We start from the raw sequence: 20,990 nt of genomic DNA, 5'->3' as shown, positions 1-20,990 counted from the left end.
AAAACAGTGATTCAATAAATGACATTAAGCTACTGGCTTTTCTGCTTTTGTTTCAATACTATGAATATGTAGTGAGAGAGTGTGCGAGAGTGTGTGTGTCTGTGTGTGTGTGTTTGAAAGAGAGAAAGAGTGTGTGTGAGACAGGTGGCAGTGGGGTTGCTATAGCAATTACTTGTCACTAATGATAGGAGGGTAATTACTGCAGCAAATTCCCACATAGCTATTCAGCACACAAGTTAGACTATTTCCCATCCTAAAATATTCTTTCTGTATTTGCAAGACTACCTTTTTCACCAGATGGCTACAGGCTACATTTCTAAAATTTACAATAGTGCAAAACCAGACGTTCATTAATTATGGTATCACTGGAATCGGAATTTAGTCACCCCATCAATTTTGAAAGAGGCAGTGAAGTTCTGTCTTTTGGAACCTACTTTTCTCGAGACACAGTACAAAATTTTGTTTTTCAGAACACTTTCTGTGTAAGTTCAATGTCAAAAACACGCTGAGGTCACCTTCAGTGTTGCATTCGAGTAATCGAGATTAGTATGTGATTGAGTCTGACTCATCACTTAATTGCACAAGATGTAAATCAGGTTTTTCTGCAGTGAACTAATAAAATTAAACTATTAATAACTGTGCAAACAACTACAAATCAGGCCATGTTTGAAGGAAAATAGACTCAGGCATTGAGAGAGTTTCACTGAAACACGTTCATTAGTATATTTTTCATTTCCTCTCTTTCCATTATTTGTCCCTTAACGGTGGTTTATCACCTCATGCAAAGCAGAAGAAAATCTGCACTGCACGTCACCTTTAGGATGGTTCTGTAGTGTTTAAAACATTTCTAAAGGAATAAATATGGATGCAACTTCTTTGCTTATAGATGTAAGGAAAATTTTTGTTTTGTGTAGCGTAATCACCGCTAATAGAATGGTCTCAAAAGGTGCTTATCTTATTTCCACAAAAACAAGGTGTTACCTTGGCTACAGTATTTCTTAATGATTCTCGTTTCCTTAATGATCCTCTTTATCCTTTTACCTGCCTTTTACTAATGAAAATATGGATTGTGGACATTACCTTTTAATTAACTGGTGGCAAATATGTGGAATTACAAGCTGCTTTAGAGAGTTCATTTTTTCCCCCCAGCTGGCTGGACTGTGATGATTTGAGGGAATACACAATAATTTCTGTCTTTTCAAGAAAATGAAGTAATGGATTTCATAACTAGAGGCTGGAAAGACAGTACCTAGGCTTCCCAGGTGGATGAGATTGTCTATTGTGCCATAATTAACAAATGTTTGATGCACTCCAACTTAAGTGTATTTCTTTCTGACTCACTTGCTATAAAATTTAAGACTGTGCATATCTGGTTACTAATATTACAAATAGTGCAAATCTGCTTACCTAGGCTTATTTCACTTCCCATCCTCCAGACAATTTACTGATAAATTCATTTTTCCCACTTTTGTTTCTCCAACATTGCATTTTATTAACGTTAAAAAAAAATTTAAAAAAGATAACTGTTATTTGGTGTACTAATATTGCTAAAATAAACCCTTATAAAATATAACTGTTTGGAGTTATATTTTAGAACAATTGAGTTATTTTAGTTTATAGATAAAAACAGGTTAATATGCTGGAAGTTAAAATCCACTTGCCAGCTGGTGACCTTATACAGTAATTAAAATAATACTTGCTATAACAACATGAATAATTATATGTTTAAATAAGGATTTTCACAATTTCCTTTCCTTTGTTTATGCCTCAGGTGAACGTTTCATAAATGGGAAGGTTGATTTATAATCTGCCTCTGATGTGTGAATCAGTGAAGCTTATGAATCAGTTTCTCCTCAAAGACAGCACTTGAATTCCCAAGGATTTCATGAAAAGCACTTCCCATTTTTCTCACTAAAAATATATAGCTTGATGCCAATTAAAATTCAGCGCACAGTGTATCTAGTAACCCTGATAATCAGTAAAAACATGTCAGAGAGCAAGATGGTTTCTCCAACTGAATGGAAATCTCAACAAGCAGTTAACCTACAATAGGAAGAAACTCATTACTGGGATAGCTTGCTGCCTTACAGCACTTGAAAAGCTGATTAAAGAAATAATGATGCAAAACTATATAAAATCCTGGCAAAAGCAGTAGCGAGGATGACAAATACTTCAGCTTGCTCCAATACCTATTTTGTCTCAGAACAACAACAAAAAAATATTGATCAGACGGCTACATGTTACATCAGTGTACAAGAATGACAATTTCTTCCCTAAAACCCCACATTGTTTTTACTGTTTCAGCTCTTTGACTCTTGATGACTTGAGTCCAAGTCCCAAACGGACTTCTGATCAGCAGGGTAGCTGATTTCAGCATAACGAGAGAGAGAAAATGTGTAAACTTGGTGAAGTGCTCCACAAGCTCCAGCTTGCAAACCTCACGGAGACTGCAGCCCATCCAGCTCACAGACTCTCACCTAATACAACATGCGGTAAGTTGTGAAGAAATGTGTTTAAGTATAAATAGTCTCTACTGCCTTCAGGAAGTAAAACTGTTCCCTTAGTTTAGTCAACACATTGCTTGCTGGGGAAGCTGAGAGGCCAATGTCCTAGGCTCACCAGTGATTCCTCCCTGCAAAATGAAAGTTAGCAATAATTGTGTGTATAATATTGTCTATTAGGTGATGCATAAAGGCTTGCATTGTATGTACATACTGTAGTTGTATAGAAAACATTACAGAGTGAGCCTGCTTTTAGCTTGATGCCTCATACAGTGGTAATTAAGGAGAACAGTCTTTTGATTTGCTACTATTTGCAGTTCTGCAGGAAAAACTGAGTTTGGGCTATCTTGTGCTGTGCATTGTTGCCATGTTTAATCTTCTGATTCGCTAGGAACAATTACATGCGACACCTATGGGGAATTTAATTGCTTAGCGCCTGCCTCTACGGCAATTGTAATTATGGTGCAGTACTATTTGGGAAAAAAAAAAGAGCGAGAGAGAGAGAGAGAAAAAGTGTGGTGCTTTTTAGAACATAGCACTGAATAATACCAAGCTTAGATTTATACAACAGCATAGCTCCAAGAATTAGCTTCCAGAATTAACCCTGTGTTTCTTTTGATGAGAGGCCAGGCAAAATAAAGCATTGGTTATGGTAAATATCCTCATGTAAAGCTTTCCATTCAAGCCTATCAAATGCATTTATCCTCCCAATATATGTGGGAGTTAGCACTGCTTCTTTTTGTTCCCCTCCTTTTCCAGCTGAGGAAACTAAGGCACAGAAATGTGCTGCCTGATTTGTCTTTATGAAAAATCCAAAGGAGAGCAAATTAGTATGTGAAAAATTTTGAATTTCTAGCATTTCCAAGGTCCTTTCACTTGTCATGGATGCAGCTTTGAAAGAAACATAATGGACAAAAGGCATGCCTTTTTAAGCTGTAAGACCTTTAAAATTTCTGTAAAATGGAACATAATAAATAAATAAATGAATAAATGTTGCTGTGTGCTAGTCTGCTGATCATTCCTGTTGAACAGAATTGAAGATGTCATTGTCTGATCATCCTGCACAATCCCAACCAAAGGAAGTTGTAGAAAGGATTCTCCTATTGCATTCTGAAGTAAATTTTAAAGAGCATCCGAAGAGCACTACTGTATCAGAATTTCTTTTCTTCTTTATAGAAGAGAAAGAATGATGACTGCTTCGTTTGCAGTAAGGTATTTTTGTTTGTTTCATCATCTAGCTGAATTTCAAAACTGATCCTGATGGCAATTCAGTTTGAAATTAAACTCTCATTGGGAAGTCCTCCAGTGGCTTCACGAGTTAACACTCTGTTAGAAGTGGTGTACAGATCAAAATCAGGACCAATGCTCCACAGACTAGAGCCCCTTCTGGCTGAGGAACTCATGACATTTAATAATAATGCTGAGGTTTATTTTTCTCAAATAAATACTGATCATCCAGAAGTGAAATTCACTCACAATTTTCCACAAGTTACCTGTTCACCTTCAACATCTGCTATAGTCCCCTTTAAAAGATATACAACATGGCCAAACATGTGACCTATAGATAGCAAAAAGGCAACCCACTCCTTTGGTATAATTATACTGTACGAGAAATATACGTTTAAGATAACTACTAGGTTTTCCTCTTTGCAGCCTATCAAACATAAGTTTAGTCATGCCAGAGAAGGTATAATGCTATAATTGCCTGTATGAATCTTGGTAGCATTTAGACAATGTGCTGCAAAAGTGAAGGTGCAGGGTACGTACCTCTGCAGATCTGCTGCTGTGATTAACCTGGGAAATTTTGTATGAGAAAGAAAGTAACTAAGAGAAATGTGTTTTCTTCAGATAATTATTAACTTCTTTTGATACTGACATCAACAGAACTGACAAGATCTCTTTGAAAGTCAAGATTACCTTTCTGAAGTTTTGCATTCTTTGTCATTAAAAGAAAAAATACCTACATTGACATTTTAAGCTTTTCCCAAGTTTCTTATTAAAAAAGCAAAGGATTTGATGGAAGATCCTTTGAAGGCCAAAGGGAACAAATCTCATACAAGAGCCACTATAACAGTGGCTTACCACACAGTATATGCTTTTTTTTTTTTTTTCCCCAGTTAGTAACTCTAACTATATACAGTTATGACAATGGGTAGTCATTTCACTGAACTGGCAGTTCCACATGTGAACTGTCCATATCTATTCTCTCCACCTTTTATTATGTTGTAAGAGACTTCTTCTGGACTGGTACAAGACTGGTCAGGTTGTCCACTCAGAACATAATCTGTGTGTTCAAAGCCAACGTGATAATCTCACTGAGAAGTCAGCACACGGGAACTGTCATTTGAAGACCTGCATTTGGCCACCATCTGGCCAAACAGCATTGGATAAGTCACTTGAAGTCTTAGTTCTCTGAATTTCTCATTTGTAACGTGAAAGATATTATCAACCAATATTTGCAAATTGCTTTGTGAATTGTGTTGTAGGTTAAAGTCATCCTTGTCTTCACTGCACCTTAAAACCATGTTCTGAATTGTTTCCTCCAAATTTACATATCTAACCCTCAACCAACCTCAAACTGCATCCCTTGTTTTATAATGTGAACAGTACAGAAGAGAAGAGACTCCAAACAGTGAATCTGAATGCACTTTTAAGCATGCTTTTCCATTGCAGATATTTGCAAATGAAACCCTGTGATGCAGCATTTAATTCCCACGAGAAGTGCTATTCTCATTATATCTTCTGTCTGTATACAAGCTTCTGCTGTGTTCCTTCTATTGCCATTTTCAGCAGGGACTCAGAGGAGAGAAAGGATAGAAACTCAGACAGAATTACTAAACTGTAACACAAAGATAATGAACTCTAATGCAACAGGACAGCAAATTAAAAGACTGGGAAGTTGTTAGCCCATGTAAAAATAAGAAGAAAAAGAGCTTTATTCCATACTTTTGAAGCATTCTTCAAAGCTCAGGGAGCCTACTAAACGAAGCGGTCCAGTTAATCTGCCTAGAGCTCCTCAGTTCTGCTCTCTTTACAAAAGAAATCCAACCAGACATTTTTAAGAGCAATTATTTTTTTATGAAAAGGAAATAACTAAGACCTAGAAAGACACATTAGGGGCTAGAAGACACACCAATCAGGAAATCGTTTAAGATCCCCATTCAGCTCAATTTGTTTTAAAGTATTTCAAACCCCCTGAATACAGCAAATTCTACAAATAGCCAAGTGGCTGGGAGACATAGTGCATATTGCCAAACAGATTTAAATGCAAAACCAAGACTCTTGTTTCCCAAAGCTGTGGAGGGTGATTACAACACTGTCTAGTCTTAAGGCAAAGCTCGTCTCCACTGATTTTATGTATTTCCCTACCCAAGTCCTAATGTTCCCCTTCTGTGCAAATATACCTACAGAAGAACAAGCCTATACAGAAATTTGGTAGTTCCAAAAATGGCATGGGCTTGGCAAAATCGTGCCTTGCTTCACAACAGTATCAACCACAAGCTTTCAAGCACCATAAAATACTCCCTGACCTTTGCTTTGGGACCAAAATTACAATAATTTTTAAATATTCATTTAATAATACACTTCAGAATTTTATTTACTTTTCATTTTTAAAACTCTTGTGAAAATCTAAATCGTATGTTAAAGTTTTTTTTTTGAGAAACATGAAGTCTAGGAATTTATATTTTTATTAAAACAAATCCTCAGAATCTCCTCTATCCAAATAATTTTAGCAGCTGAAACATAGAGAAATGCACCACATATCACAAGACTGTGATAAAATCTGAAAGATGACAATGTTGAATCCATGGGCTGAAGTTTAGTTTTATTGCTCCAGAAGTTTGTGGGTACTATCATGTGAAAGGGTAGAAACCTGTTGTAATCCTGACCTTTTCAAGTAACTGGCATTCTGCAAATGTTCCAACACTTCTAATTTATGGGATTGAGTGAATTTTCTTTTTTTTCTGGAAAAAATAAGCCATCTGAATCTCTTAGTCTGGATAGGAACCCAAGAATTGAAAGAAATGAAGACAATATTTCCAGATTTTTGAGGAAAAAAAACCAACACTGCTGCTCAGGAAATCAGATATTCAGCTGTGTCTGCAGGTTATAGAAAGCTACAACATAATCTTTCAGCAGAATGAGAGAGACTTGCAAAGCCCTTTGCAAGGCTTGCAAGACAGAATAATTCAGAATATTTCTAACAAGACTATTGATTGCAAAAGCACATTTTCTTTCCACTTACCCACATTTCTGATTTTAAAGGCCTGCACGATAATCGTATATGGAGCTGAAAAACCAGTAAAAGCTGCATACAGAATCCCTGATCTCTGATCAAAAATAAGCTATTTGAGAAATTTCATTAGCAACCGCAACTGTTTGAAGGATAAATTAAAACCGTCTACTGAGAGATAATATGTGAAATAATGGCTGCTAAATAAAAATTAATAAATGGGCATTAAACCAGAACATGAATATAGTCAAATGGCAAAGACCAGATTTGTTCCTAAGACACATGGAAACAATTTCAGAGATTTTCAGCAAAGCAGCACTGTGTCAGACACGCAGCGAAAGCAACTATCAGCACAAGTTGCACCACACAATGCGAAGAAAAGCAGAAGTGTATTAATAAGCATGTAATTAGAAGACAAAGCTGTCACAATGACCTTGGTCACGCAGAAAAAAAGATTCTTGGATCTCATAAAAATCTACAAGACAAAATTTTTTTTTCAGATAACACATTTGTGATATTGGGAACAAATTAAGATTACAGAAGTATTAGGAACAATGGTGACCTGGTGGAAGAAAGTATGAATTTTGCCTCTCATGTCTAGGTGCGTGTCCACATGCCCAGCGGCGTATTTCTAGAATACTAGCCACCCTTCAGATTGTGAGACAAAAGTTTCCAAAAGTAGAACCCAAAAGTGGGTCATCATTATCTGAAGAAAAAGGTAACAAAACAAAACAAAAAACCAATTTAATGATATTCAAAAGTGATATCATAGGTATAATACTGAAAACCCTGTCAAACACCTGTATTGCATGTGAGATCCCATTGAAAGCTGACCATGACTGAATTCTCCATCATGTGGCTGGAATACCGGTGTATACCACAATAAAGCAAAACTATTCATGAACTGTTCTAGAATAAGAGCTTTAAGTAGGTGAAAACAATTCCTCTTGACAGAAGTGCTTCTATTAAAGATAAGAGAATAAACTGTCCACCCTAACAGGCAGGACACAGTTGCAAGATAGTGGTGTGAAAACAGAACTACAGGAAGAGCAACAATTGCATGTAGAAGAAATGTTGTCTTTAATACCAAAAAATGACTTCAGCCTTTATAAGTAATGATCAAGTGATTCACTCCACGGTCACGATAGCTGTTCTTGCAGATTGGTCTGGTCACACTCATTCCTGAGGATCTGTCCTGCAAAAAGCACTGAAGCTAAAGAAAACTGAGGCTAATGCAGTTCTGGTTCCTTCGGGATACTCAAAATACTACGCCTATGTTCCTTCACTGATGAAGTTTTAACTAATCACTAATAGTGAAAGTCATTTTATGCACAGCAAACAAACGCTGCGAGAGAAGCCTAGCTGAATTAGCTGTTTGGGTAATCAAGCCCAGGGATTCAATATCAAAGCCCTACGAAGAATTGTCCAGTGAGACACAGAATCATAGAATCATGGAATCTTCATGGCTGGAAAGGACCTTTGGAGATCATCGAGTCCAACCATACACACACAATAAAAACCCAAACGCCTACAATCTCTGCCACTAGAGCATGCCCTGAAGTGCCACATCTAGACGTTTCTTAAACACCTCTAGGGATGGTGACTCAACCACCTCCCTGGGCAGGCTGTTCCAGTGCCTGACCACTCTTTCAGTAAAGTAATTCTTCCTAATATCTAATCTAAATCTCCCCTGCCGCAACTTCAGACCATTTCCTCTGGTCCTGTCATTGTTCACCTGGGAGAAGAGGCCAACACCCACCTCTCTCCAACCTCCTTTCAGGTAGTTGTAGAGGGCAATGAGGTCTCCCCTCAGCCTCCTCTTCTCCAAGCTAAACATGCCCAGCTCCCTCAGCCTCTCCTCATATGACCTGGTCTCCAGACCCCTCACCAGCCTGGTAGCTCTCCTCTGGACATGCTCCAGCGCTTCAATCGCTTCAGCTAAAAATTTTCCTGTCTCCTGGAGCGTGCTACTAAATAATTTTATTGGGTATTTATTCCTATTTTTACTTGGCATTACGTTTTGTTTTCATTTGCATTGAATGGTAAGCAAAATGAAGTCTCAACTTCAGTGTTCCATTAGTTTTATTTAAGCATTAAAATAATTGATTGTTTCATGGAATCTAGCGTAATTTGAGCCAGATTTTGTATCCTTTTGTCATTATCTTTTCCTATCCTTCAAAGAATGTTTCAAGAAAAATGTTTATAAAAACCTCTTTTTGTTCTGCTAACCCTGCAAACTAAACATGTTCCATTTATTTTTAAATTAAGTGAAAATTAGCCAGGTGTGATAGATAAGCTTTTATACACAGGTCTAAATATTGACAAAAGGAGACGTGTCACTGGAAAAATCATCAGTCTAGCAATTATCACGTTAGCATGTTAAGTGGAAAAAGATGTGAAACTTCCAAATGTGTCAATACAGATGATTTCATTTCCACCAGCTATCAGCTATACTGTGAACATCAGTGCCTTAATGTATATTCAGCAGCAGGTCGGGTTTTGTGAGCAAATACCTTAACGTGGCACCCAGAATTCTCAGATTTGCGGCGAAATCATGTATATCCTCTTCAGAAATGGGCTGGCAAGCAAATATTCGACTTTTCTAGAAAGCCAGGCAGTACAGGGATAGAGCCAGAGGACAGGGGCAGGAACGAGCAGTCAGCAAGGACTGTCTTTCTCACAGACGTGGCAGTGACTTTCAGGTGCAAACCCGGGTGGACGGGGAAGAGAGGAGAAGGACCTGGTCACCGTTTCCCCAGAGAGGAAACAGCAGCCGAGAACAAAATGTGTGAAAACCCTTCTTAATAGTAGGTCCAGAAACCAGCTGTGATTTTAACAGCTGGCTCTGCCAGACTGAATCCAACCTCCTTCAGGACAGTCCTGATCCTTTTACAATTCCCTGCCCAAAACTTAAACGGGATCGGTAGCCGAAAAAGAAAGCCTTTTCTTCACTTTCTTCCAACCTCTGCTACTCACTTCAGAGCCCTACATATTAATAATTTCTCAGATAAGGAATGTATTTGCCATTTTCATAATCTAGTCAATGTCACATTACTTGCAAGTCAGTTTAACCTTTTCTATTGCTGCTGTCCATCGAAGAATTTTTCAAGAAGTTAAATTAAGGCACCTTCATTAATGCGTAGCAGACAAAGTGAGGAAGACAGAATAATGATCCACATAGTTGAACAAGGTGCGTTTAAAACATATATTTTTTTTCACAATGTAAGGTCCTGATCGGACTAGTTGCTACACTAGGTTTGAAGTTGAAACTCTTTCTCTGGTGAATAATGGCTATGGCAATTTTGTGGCAGCTTATGAGAGCCAGAATCACAGGACAATAGCTCTCAGGATACGTTACTTTGGAGGGGGAACTCACAGAAAGGTCTCACCCCTGTGTGACCTAACAGCATGAGATAAATACTCTTCAGATCAATTAAACTTTCTTTCAAGGATCTCATCTAATCTAATCTAATCTGATTTTTTTTTTTAAATTTACTTTCAAAAAGCCAGTGTTACATGATGCGTGCTCAAAACATGAGACATTTTGGGTAAGGATTAATCTGATATTTATCAATATAAGGTTAGCAGCAGGCGCAGTGCCTCAAACAAAGCCTGGGGACGTCTATAGAGAGAATCCCACCAGTTTCAGTGACTTTGGATCAGACCATTACTGAATGACTCCAGGCCACGTTGTGAAATTTGTATGGGTAGTTTTGTTAAGAGCTACAGTACAGGATGATTGTATTCTGGCCAAACCGTGTCCCACCTGTGCAGACTCCTCCAGGAGGCACTGTGGAAGGCACGTGGGCAAGGCAGAATTTATGATGCAGCTGGATCACAGAAATCCAGTTACCGACGTGCTGAACTTGTTTATAACAGCGTTCATAGTACCGTGGCCTAATAGACCTTTTTTTGGCAAAGATTTATTTGTACTGATTTTTCCTTAGAAGCATCCTTATTTGATATTTTAAGCCTCTTTTGCATCAGAAGTGCACTATGGAGGCTGCCGGTGGGATAGTGAAAACATTATTCAAAGCTTGAAACTACTTTTCCACAGAAAGAAATCTGCATGTGCTCGTTTTTAATCCGTAGTGGCAGATTATTAAGATGTATTACCTTCTCATCTATTTCCTTTTTTGACATCTACGCAAGAACTCGGAAGCACATAAAACAGTGACAAAAAGATGACGTTCAGATAAATACCACAATTTTTATGTAACGTGCCCCTATGAACAAATAGGTTTTTCCTATTTTTCATTGCAAATAGTTTGCACGGTATTAAATTTAAGATATTGCAATCATCCCATTCATCCCTTTTTCAATGTTCTCAGGAGTCCAGGGCTTGCAATCTCCCAAAACAAATAAGAAGTATTTCAAGAAAAAAATTCAAAAGCTAACGAGAAAGATATTTTAAGATTTCCTTTATGTCTTTTTTTACTCTCCCTTGGTGCTCAGCATCATGCAAGATTTGGCCCCAAGTCATGGAGATTTTAGGCAATAGTTTCCCCGTGCTTAAATTTTAAAAGTAGTTGCCATAGCAACTGCCAGACACAGCATATGGTGTGTCTGTTACCTCCAAGATAACAGAGCAATTTCTAAAGAATTTTCTTTACAATATGTTACGAACCTTTGTACTTTTTACAATTTTTCAGAGTGCAGTATAAGGTACTGTTGTTCCCTGACATTCTCTTCAAGTTGAATGCTCATTTTGTAACTCTCTCTTTCATATTAGGCAAATATTTCCCTCTTTTCCCTGTCTTTTTATTCTCCTAATATTCAGCAAAGCATGAAAGAATAACGTGGGGGAAAGGAGACATCTATTAAGTTTTATCTAAAGATTTTACTTAGTTTTGCTACAATGTTACCTTTCCTTCACAGTGACGATAAAAAAGACAAAAATACAGAAAAAGACAGAATACAGAAAAAGACAGAAATCTTACTAAAACTTCTTTAATATGTTGGTGCTGGGCAGCCAGACATTTTGTAGAACCGTCTGCAGCCTTCAACCCTTTGAGTCCCACGCTTGCCCAGCTTCTCATCTCAAATGAAGAATTCATATCTGTGCAAAGTGGCCTCAGACAAGAGGAACTCAGAAACACACCTGTCACCTCTTGCTTGGTAGAGGTAGCACATGCTCCTTGAACAGCAAAGACCTGTGCTGCAGACCCTCTTCCAAAATGGCTTGGCTCTACCGTGTGTAGCTCCTGAAAAGAAATCCCCTAAGACAGCTTGCGAGTGGGATGACGCTACCTACCTTCCTCCACACACCTGAGAAGATCCCACCGTCCAGCCGAGCTCCCAGCAGTTAAGCATTTCAATGCCTGCCTTGTAGAATCACATGCAGATTCGGGAAATAGGCCTTCATTCCTCCTTCTGCCCATTTGTGGTTGTATAGGCTGAGACAGGATTAAAAGAATAGTTACTAGGATACGTAATAATGTTCTGCTCTGTAATTCTCTGTCCCCCGAGTCCTTCATTCTGACAACTTTCTACAGTTAAGGCACCTTCTGCATAAATCTTCTAAAAAATTAAAAAATAAAACTCCACCAAAACAGGATGTATGAGTGCACATTTAATTCCCCCCCTGAGGAGAAGCTAAGAAAGAGAATGAACCACTCATTATACACTTAGTTTAATGCACAACTACAAGGTGCTGACACTACCCTGATGAAGGTAGAAGGTAGTGTAAAAACAGAATAAAATATTTTAAAGGGGACTTTGCATGTTTGGAGTTTTCTTCCTTTATTTAGTCTTTTTTTTACCATGGTTACTTCTCAGGGAAGGGGTAATCATTCTGTAATTGGAATTGCATGTGATTGCCTTCAAGAAATACTTGGCCAAATGTTTTGCAAAGAAAGGCTTACATTTAATTAACAAGTTGCATGGTTCATCGCAGCAATTTATAGTGTAGATACATTTTTTTAAATCCTCGTTAGCTGCCTGAGCAAGGGGAGAAAGAAACCAAAGAGCACAGCGACAGGTACTATCTCTGGGCATGCGTAGCTTTCAGTAAAGGCTGAATGACTGTGCTGTGGGAAAAACAGGATAAATTTTTGCTGCTAAAAGAGGCTAGTAACAGCATTTTTTTCCCCTAGTAATAGCAGCCGAAGTTAACTAATAACCATAGTTACAGGAAAAGCAATGGTACTAGCTTGAAGTTTTAGCTGCTAAATGGCATGTAACAGAAAGAGAAGGAGGGTCATGAGTGAGTTTCACCTCATCTTAGTCATGCATTATCTATTTATTAGCCTGGATCATTTAGGAGAAGAAAATTACTTATGGTGTCCTGACTGATTACAGGGTGGTGAGAAAATTAGACAAATATGTTAAATTAATAAAAAAATATATTATATTTATTGTATATAATGTAAAAGTTGTGATGAAATGAAAATTCTTTAATGTAGGAAGATATAGTTGTCATACACCATGCCTTACTTTTATTCATGCTGTAGATAGTATCACAGTACATAGGTAGATCGTGAGTTAAGGTCACTTCAATACCCATGAATGTAGTGTTTCTCTTAAATTGTAATGTCATAGATTGTTATGGCTTAGTTTTCCTTGCCAGCTCATGAGTGGCATTATCTGCTGCATTAGACATAGGCTTGACATGGAGGTCTTCGCAAATCCTTAAAGGAATGGTTGATCTCTCTCCCACTTAGTCCCTTCCTTCTTCTGAAACAACCTCTTTCCACTTACTCCTGAATTTTTCCAGTTCTGCTCTTACCCATCAACCACAGTCTCCACGGACACTGGCTGTCTGTACTAGCCAAGCACTAGGCCACATGGCGTACAAGGAGGGGCTGAGAGAAGCGGGTTCATTCAGTCTTCAGAAGAATAAGCAAAGGGGAGATCTTATTGATCTGCTGTCTTCAACTACCTACTAGGAGGGCATGAAGAACAGAGCCAAACTCTTTCTAGGGTGCACAGTCATAGGATGAGAGGTGGTGGACCCAAATTCCAACATGAGAAATTCCAATTAGTCATTAAGAAAAATATTTTCACCGTAGTCAAACAGCGGAACAAGTTTCCCACAGCAGCTGTGGCACCACCACTGCTCAAAACTCAATCAGGCAAGGTACAGAGTAACCTATTTAAGTTGGTCGTACTTTGAGTGGGGCCAGATGACCTCAAAAGGTCTCTTCCAACTTAAATTATGTGGTGATTCTGTGATTCTATTCAACTCCAGTCCAGGAGAGCTCAGCAGGCAGTGTTTGTCATTAAAGAAACTACTCTAATTGAAAAACTGAGTATGCCTGAGAGAATAGGTCCCTCTTATAAATGAAAGGGTGTGATTTATCCAAGAGTAGTTTGGGAGACATTGGTTCTCTTTTGGTTGTATGTGTTGGTTCTCTTTGGGATGTATTTTTTTTGTATTGGCATAGAGCATGTGGAATTTAGTAGAGTTATTCCTGATGAAAATACAAATAGCACAGAATCGAATCCTAAACACGAATGCACCAAAAATAAAATAACTGATAAGTTTCCTTTTAATATGGCTTATTCTGTTTCAGGAAACATAGAATCCAATAAGTTATTTTCAAAGCTCCTCTATAATTAAGTGTAAGTGAAGTAAATCGCTACAGCATATTAGTGACTCCATGTAAACATATTTTCCTCCTGAATGGTTATAAACAGGCACACCATAACCTCATTTTTAGCTTTTTTCCACATTATAAATTCATTTTTCTCTTTGCAAAATGTCACTTTCTTTCCAGCAGGTTAATCCCAGGAGGTCTGGTAACTACAATTACTCCATTTAAATATTCCACATATCTGTCAAGACTCAAAAGAATTCTGTAGTGTCAGTTTAAATATAAATATATATAATTCTAGTTAATAGTCATCACTTCAAGTCTGTTATGAAAACTGTATTACTCATTCAGAGTGTGTGTGATGTTGTGTACGTATGCAGCGTTTGTTGCAGCATTTTCATTGATTTATTGGTTAAAAAAACAACCATACTCACTGCGACACATCAATGATCTCATGCAGAAAACAACGGTCTTCAAAGGTAAACTTGTCTATAAGGTTTTGTTCTAATTACTTAAGGAAGAAGCACAGAAAATTCCTAGCTTTTTATACAGAGAAAGCTGAAAATGTATATAATACTGTAAAACCAAATGCTAGCAAAACATATGCGATGCTTTTCATTTCTATATCATTTCCATCTAAAGAAAATCTTTTCATTTACCAGTAACCAGAACTTTATTCTTTTCTTGGTAGAGGGTAGGAAGGTTTGGGGGAGCTGACAATTTTCTGCCACCTTATAAATAGCCCGAAATATTACACAATTAAAAGACAAGCATTTTAACGGATTAGAAACTAAAATTGTAATGTTGATCAAAAATAGATCACAGTTTATTTGCCTTAAATTGAATGTGCTCATCAGGTCTTTATTTACTTAGCCTGCTAGAATAGCCTGTGCAATAGAGGTAAAAGTGTTTTTACAATGAAAGTTTCAGATCAGCAGAACCAATATCCCTACGCCCAGCAAACACAACTAATACCAATGAATAGCATTTCAAAGTTTTTAATCTCCATGACAACCCACCTCAGATTCTTCAATAAAACGCCACTTTTACATGCACACAAACATATTCATTTATGCACACCTACCATGTGTTCATAAATATCACCAGTGCTGTGCATCTTAAAACCATATATAACATCATCGATGTCTTTCTCTTGGAAAACTAATCAGTCAGCACTCCAGCTAAAAACTTAATTTGTATCCTTCTGCTTATATTAACTGTTGAATAAACAAAAGGCAAAGAGATACATACAAATTATGGCTCAAACATATAAGGACATACCTTGAGTTTTGGCAAGCATCAGGAGAAATACCTGATATATAAATAAATCAGAAGAATTACTTCAAAGACCTACACAACAGAATCACAAATTGCATAGCAGAATTATTCACAGTACTTTTTCTGTCTCAGAAAGGAAATAGTTGACTTAAATATTATAAGCAGAGCGCTCACAAAGCTGTGTGAGTAAGGATCTAATTATTGATATGAGTCACGTACTGATGTAAATGCGTCTCACACCTAATACTGGAAAAATCAAGACAAAATGTTTAAAAAACTGTACCAAGACCAAAGTTCAGTTTAATCCACGCCAGGAAATAGGACATTACAGAGATCTGTCCACTCAAAGGAAACAGACACCCGCTGCCATTTGCCCAGCTTGTAACATTGTGTTCACGAAATTCACCAATTACAGGCCAATATCTTGCCTGTTTTGTGTTTTTAGGACTGGTGCTCTGGTCTACCCCTGCTGCCACAGCTGTACCAGACCTGCTGGGGACAGGGGGGATGCACTGCATCAGTGCAGAATGTGGTATTGACACAAATGAAAGAAAAATGTATGCCCAGAGGTGGAAGTGGGCCTGCCACACTTTCACGTGCGCGACCAACTCGCATCCTCCTCCAGCCTGTGGCTTCAAAAGGCAGCCTGCCCCTTGCCCCCAGCCCTCTGGAGCCTCCGCTCCAGTAAATCTTGCCAGCATTTCTAAATAACCTGTTTTAACAATCTCTCACATCTAACACCCCTACTCAATCACAACAGACTTTATTAGTTAGGGTTAATTGCACACGTTTCAAGTACTATTTGTACCTGTTACGCTACTCTGCAAGGTGGTAGCTGACCAACTGAGCAGATCTTTCTCCTGCCTTCTCCCAGGATGTGTCAAAGGGTAGCCTTAGCCATCAGCATCAATTTTGGGAAAAGCACTTTTCACCACCACGCACACAAAAAGAGAAGCAAAAGTCAGAAGCAGCTTTCAGCTGTGGGAATAGCCTTCTCTGTGGCATCCCAGGCCATCCCTTGCTTGCTCATGTGTCTGCTCATCACAAGACCTTTTATCCCAATTAGTACGGTCAGTGCACAGCAGTTGACATAAAGCTCCTGTGAATCTCACTGCCAGCCTGGAAGCACAGGTGAGAAATTCAGCAGAGAGAACTTTGAAATACCACCAGGTATCTTTTGTGGTAAACACAAACAGAAATTCTCAGCATTCTCCTCCTTGTCCTTCCTTTCTACCATCCCTGCACTGAGCTCTACCACAAAACAACCAAAAAGTGCATTTATAGAGGAGCAAAGGCCAGGTCACCAAGCCTGTATTTGCATGGTATGTCACAGGACCTTAAGGACTGAGGAAGAGGTCCAGAGTGTGTTGAAGGCCGTCAGCGTGCATATGAATGGCTTGGCCCTTAGAAGAGTCTCAGAAGGCATTATGGATGCTGGCTAGTTGGCTCATACGCTTTGCTAAAAGACACATAACAGAAATGTGTTGCGGAAAATGTGAGGGGGCAGGGCAGGGGGGCCATTTTGCAGTCTTGGAGTAACCAGTGCTGCCCTATCTGGCTAGTCTGCAGGCATCCTCCAGCAGTAATCTATCAGATTAACTCTGCCTATTCATTTAAGATTAGCTGTGAACTCTGTAATTTAAGTGCCAGTTTTACTTTCAGTACTAACTTTTGCTGTTGCCTTAGGTGTCCAGCCAAAGAAAAAGAGCTCCCTGTAGTCCAAGTACATCTCACATGTTTCAATACTAATAACACTGTCTGTCCCAAAAGTCTCCAATGTGGCCACCCCACTTCCTATGACTCTATCAATAGTGAAGACATTGTGCATTCTAAAATGGCATTGCATTATACTATAAAATAAGGGTAACTTGCTTATGTTTCATGGATAAATGCCAAATTAAGTTTCTTTTCAAACTTCAGTACATGGAGTCTGCAGCCCATTTCACTGCAAGCCAACAAAATGAGTCTTTCAAGATGTATTCCTCAAAATTTCTTGTTCTGCCCTGTAACTTCTTCATGTAATACTTTCCCTGCTTGAGAAACTTCAATATGAATTCTTATTGAGACAGAAATTCAGCTGCCTTTTAGATAGACATTGATGCTCCTTCTAAATCTGTCAAAAGGACAGAAAGCCTAAAATAGCAAAATTGAATTCCTTCCTTAAAGAAGGCTTAAAATCTTTTCTCATAGTAAAAAGGTGACAGAGGTAAATGTAAGAGTTCACAAGGCAAAATGAAACCTTCCTGCAAAAAAATGCCTTGAGATGCTTCCTCTTCCAGCCTTTCTTCATTGATAGCCAGTTGCATCACCTCTGTTTTCATTACCCTCCCACCATTAAAATGACCACCTAAGTTACCAAAAGACAATGCATAATATATATAATCTCCTTTCATGCATGTTGAATGCTACATACAGCCTCAAAATACTAATGCTTGATTGTACTATCTGTCTAGACTGAACATCTACGTTTCATACCTAGAGCTTCCCTGAAATGCTTTGTTTTGTAAACTGGTGCTGATGGTGCCCAAATGAGCTCAGCTACATTATTTAGGCACTCATTACTCAAACACAACAAAAGGTAGGAGTTACCTTTTATCTGCATTTCTAAGTTGTAGAGAGCCCCAGGTTGGCCTGTCCACCTCTAGAGCACAAATCACTGCAGGACGTAAACCTGTCAAGATTAACTTTATTGTTTTCTCACTATTTCTTTAAAGCACTGTTAAAATTAAATTAAAAAAGCAGTGAGCTGGACTTTTCATGGTGCTTAGACATAGTTCAGAGTAGATTAAGAAGGTCACAAGTTCAGAGATACTAATTCTTATGAATCATAATGCTGTTTTTTACACGATAGCTGCCACATTGGTAACACTTTCATTTTAGGTAAAGAACCGTGTGAATGGGTAGCAAAAAACTTTCGTTGACGCCTGTGTTTCTAATGGACACCTAATACGGGGACCACAGGTTTTACATGGAATTAGCAGAGCTTTTGAGCTGTCCAGACCCAATGCAGGTTATCAGAAGCCCCAGCCGCGCAGCTCATAGTAAGAATAAGCACCTTCTTCCTACTGAATGAGCTTAAGTGTTAAACCAATGCTTCACTTTTTTAAAAAATGGTTTATATGCTCATTTTATAACTACTGCATCATGCAGTTAATTCTCAAGTCAAAAATACTGTTTGTCTAGGATCCTAGTGACATTTACAGGGCCTACAATTAAATAAACAAGAGATACTTTACCATCTTTCAGTGTCTTGTCCCTGTAAAAATTACATACTGTACTTCTACAGAAATGTATCTTTTCTTCTGTTTAGTTTATTACCTATAGATAAAAAGTTTTAGGTGTCTTTTTATGTCTTGTAGCTGTAGTCTCTAAACTGTATGTAATTACTTTCAATGAAAAAAGAAAACTATAATGGGAATAGCTTTATTGTCATATTTTTACTAGTGGGTGTGAGAAGTGATTTAACTTACAGGTACTGATTATTTAATTGTATTGATATAGAGCATACAGCCTACCATGACTAGTGAATCATTCAGACTGACAAGAGGAGGTGTAAAAACCCTTCTTGCTTCTATTCTGCCACATCCTTCCAGTTTTACAAAGGAAAAAGCTTTATTCATAGGTGGGGGTTAGCAAGCCATTAAAGTTCTTGATAACAGCTATGAATGCATAAAGCAAACATGTCAAATCCATACGGTATAATTCCGAAATTAATTGGATAGTGAAATAAACTATTCCACGAGATGACTATATCATCAGATGCACAATATAGCTGACTCTGAGCCTACATATGGTTTAAAAATAATCTTTGTAAACTTTACAAAATTAAGCTTATATAAATTGCTTATTCTAATGTGTTCCATTCCATTTGTTAGTCTGTGACCTTTATTCAACACAGTTGTTGCATAAACCCATTTACTTGTTTAGATGTGAAAAGACACCACAAACTATTAAAGTCTTAGCTACATCATTATGTATGAAAGTAATTGTACTGTGTATTTTTAAACCTATGGCCCTGCAGCAGTAGTTGATTAAAAGCACATGAATTTAGTCTGCAAAATAATGGTGCTTTGGACAATACTTGACAAAAAATAATTAGCAGAATTTAGACAAATTCTCGGTCTGGCTTTCAGCAACCTGAGTGGAAAAAGCTACATATAGATAGGCATGAGTATGACTGAGTTCTACAGTAATATCATATAGGAATAATAGGGCTCAGATTTTAGATAGACAACAAAGCACAGGCTTTCGGCTCAAAAAAGTCTGGTTTTCTTTTCTTCCTCATCAGTTTTATTTATGTTTTTCACAAAACACAAGATGACAAAAAGCAAGCAAGGAATTCACATAAATCTCTTCATTTCTTTTCAGTACCACTTTTTTATGAGGATAATTAAAAATAAGATGCAGGTCATCTGCTTTCTTTAAATAGTTATAATTTTGTATAATTACAGCCAATGATAGATTTTAAAGTTTTTCCTATAGTATTTCAATAATATATATCTTCCTGTTTGTGTGGTTTTCTCACTTGGTAGTATGCATTTCCAAAATTCTTGGTTTTTATTTTCAGTATCATAAATAATTTCTTTATTAGTATAAGTTAATATTCTAAGAAGCTGGGTAAAAGTAATATCCTGAAAGCATTTACTAATTTGCTTAGTAACAGAAACATTAAGTGTAAAATGAGATTTGTCTTTTTATTACTTTTTTTCTTGTTATTAACAGAAGAGATAAAATAAGGTAAGAGCTATGTTAGAAGAGATCCAGCACTGGTAAGAGTCCTGAACTAGTGATTATATCCATTAAATAGTGAAAGAGCTCCTTTTAAATACTGCCACGTGCTTGTTTTGCCATAAATTAAGTGGTTTTCTCCAACAAATTACAAAAAACCTGCCTGCTACTTGTAGTCCAAGAAGAGCAATGTTGCTGAAGGGAAGTCTTTTCTCCCTTTTTTGTTTTGTACAAAAGACAACCACAATGGGTCTGCCTGCAAGGCAAAAATCTCAGAAAACGAAGAAGTTGAGAATGGCTGTATATTCTGCGCAACCTCACAAGTGACACACTAGTAACGGCCCATGGGAAGAAAGCTGGCGTATCTGGACAACTCTTTGGTGAAAACAAGTTATATTTTATAGAATAAAAATGAATGAAATTTTTGGCTGGCTAGCTATCTTCAGATAAGGAAGCTAGACTATTCTAAGTAATGCCTCATGAAAAAAATTATTACAATTTCACTTGGGTGACGCTTGAAATGAAAATAATCCTGGTCTAAGGTGAGTTTGCAGATCCCAACAGAAGAATCTTTGTGCTGGTAAATTTAGCACAGCTTACTTCTAACCACTGGGATTTCATGATTGCTGATGATTTCAAAGTTGCTTTTCAGAAGAGTGCATAACAGTATTTTTATTTAAACATCAACTAAAATGTATAAGTATGGCAATTCAC

General features: G+C 37.6%; 1 long non-coding RNA gene across 2 annotated transcripts in view; it reads left to right on the top strand.

The window, feature by feature from the left end:
• LOC134514758 (uncharacterized) overlaps nucleotides 1-20,650 on the top strand; it is an 87,661-nt gene extending 67,011 nt beyond the window's left edge. Inside the window, exons 3-4 of one of the 2 annotated variants that reach the window (XR_010070800.1) lie at nucleotides 2,305-2,492; nucleotides 20,514-20,650. This is a non-coding gene — a long non-coding RNA (uncharacterized LOC134514758). Of the gene's footprint in view, nucleotides 1-2,304; nucleotides 2,493-3,260; nucleotides 3,460-20,513 lie in introns of those variants that run through there. The other variant, XR_010070799.1, reaches the window with a different exon arrangement.
• Nucleotides 20,651-20,990: the final 340 nt, after the last annotated feature.

Source organism: Chroicocephalus ridibundus, chromosome 4 (genome assembly GCF_963924245.1).
Source record: "Chroicocephalus ridibundus chromosome 4, bChrRid1.1, whole genome shotgun sequence".
Lineage (NCBI taxonomy): Eukaryota > Metazoa > Chordata > Aves > Charadriiformes > Laridae > Chroicocephalus > Chroicocephalus ridibundus.
This window is presented reverse-complemented; position numbering and strand designations above follow the sequence as displayed.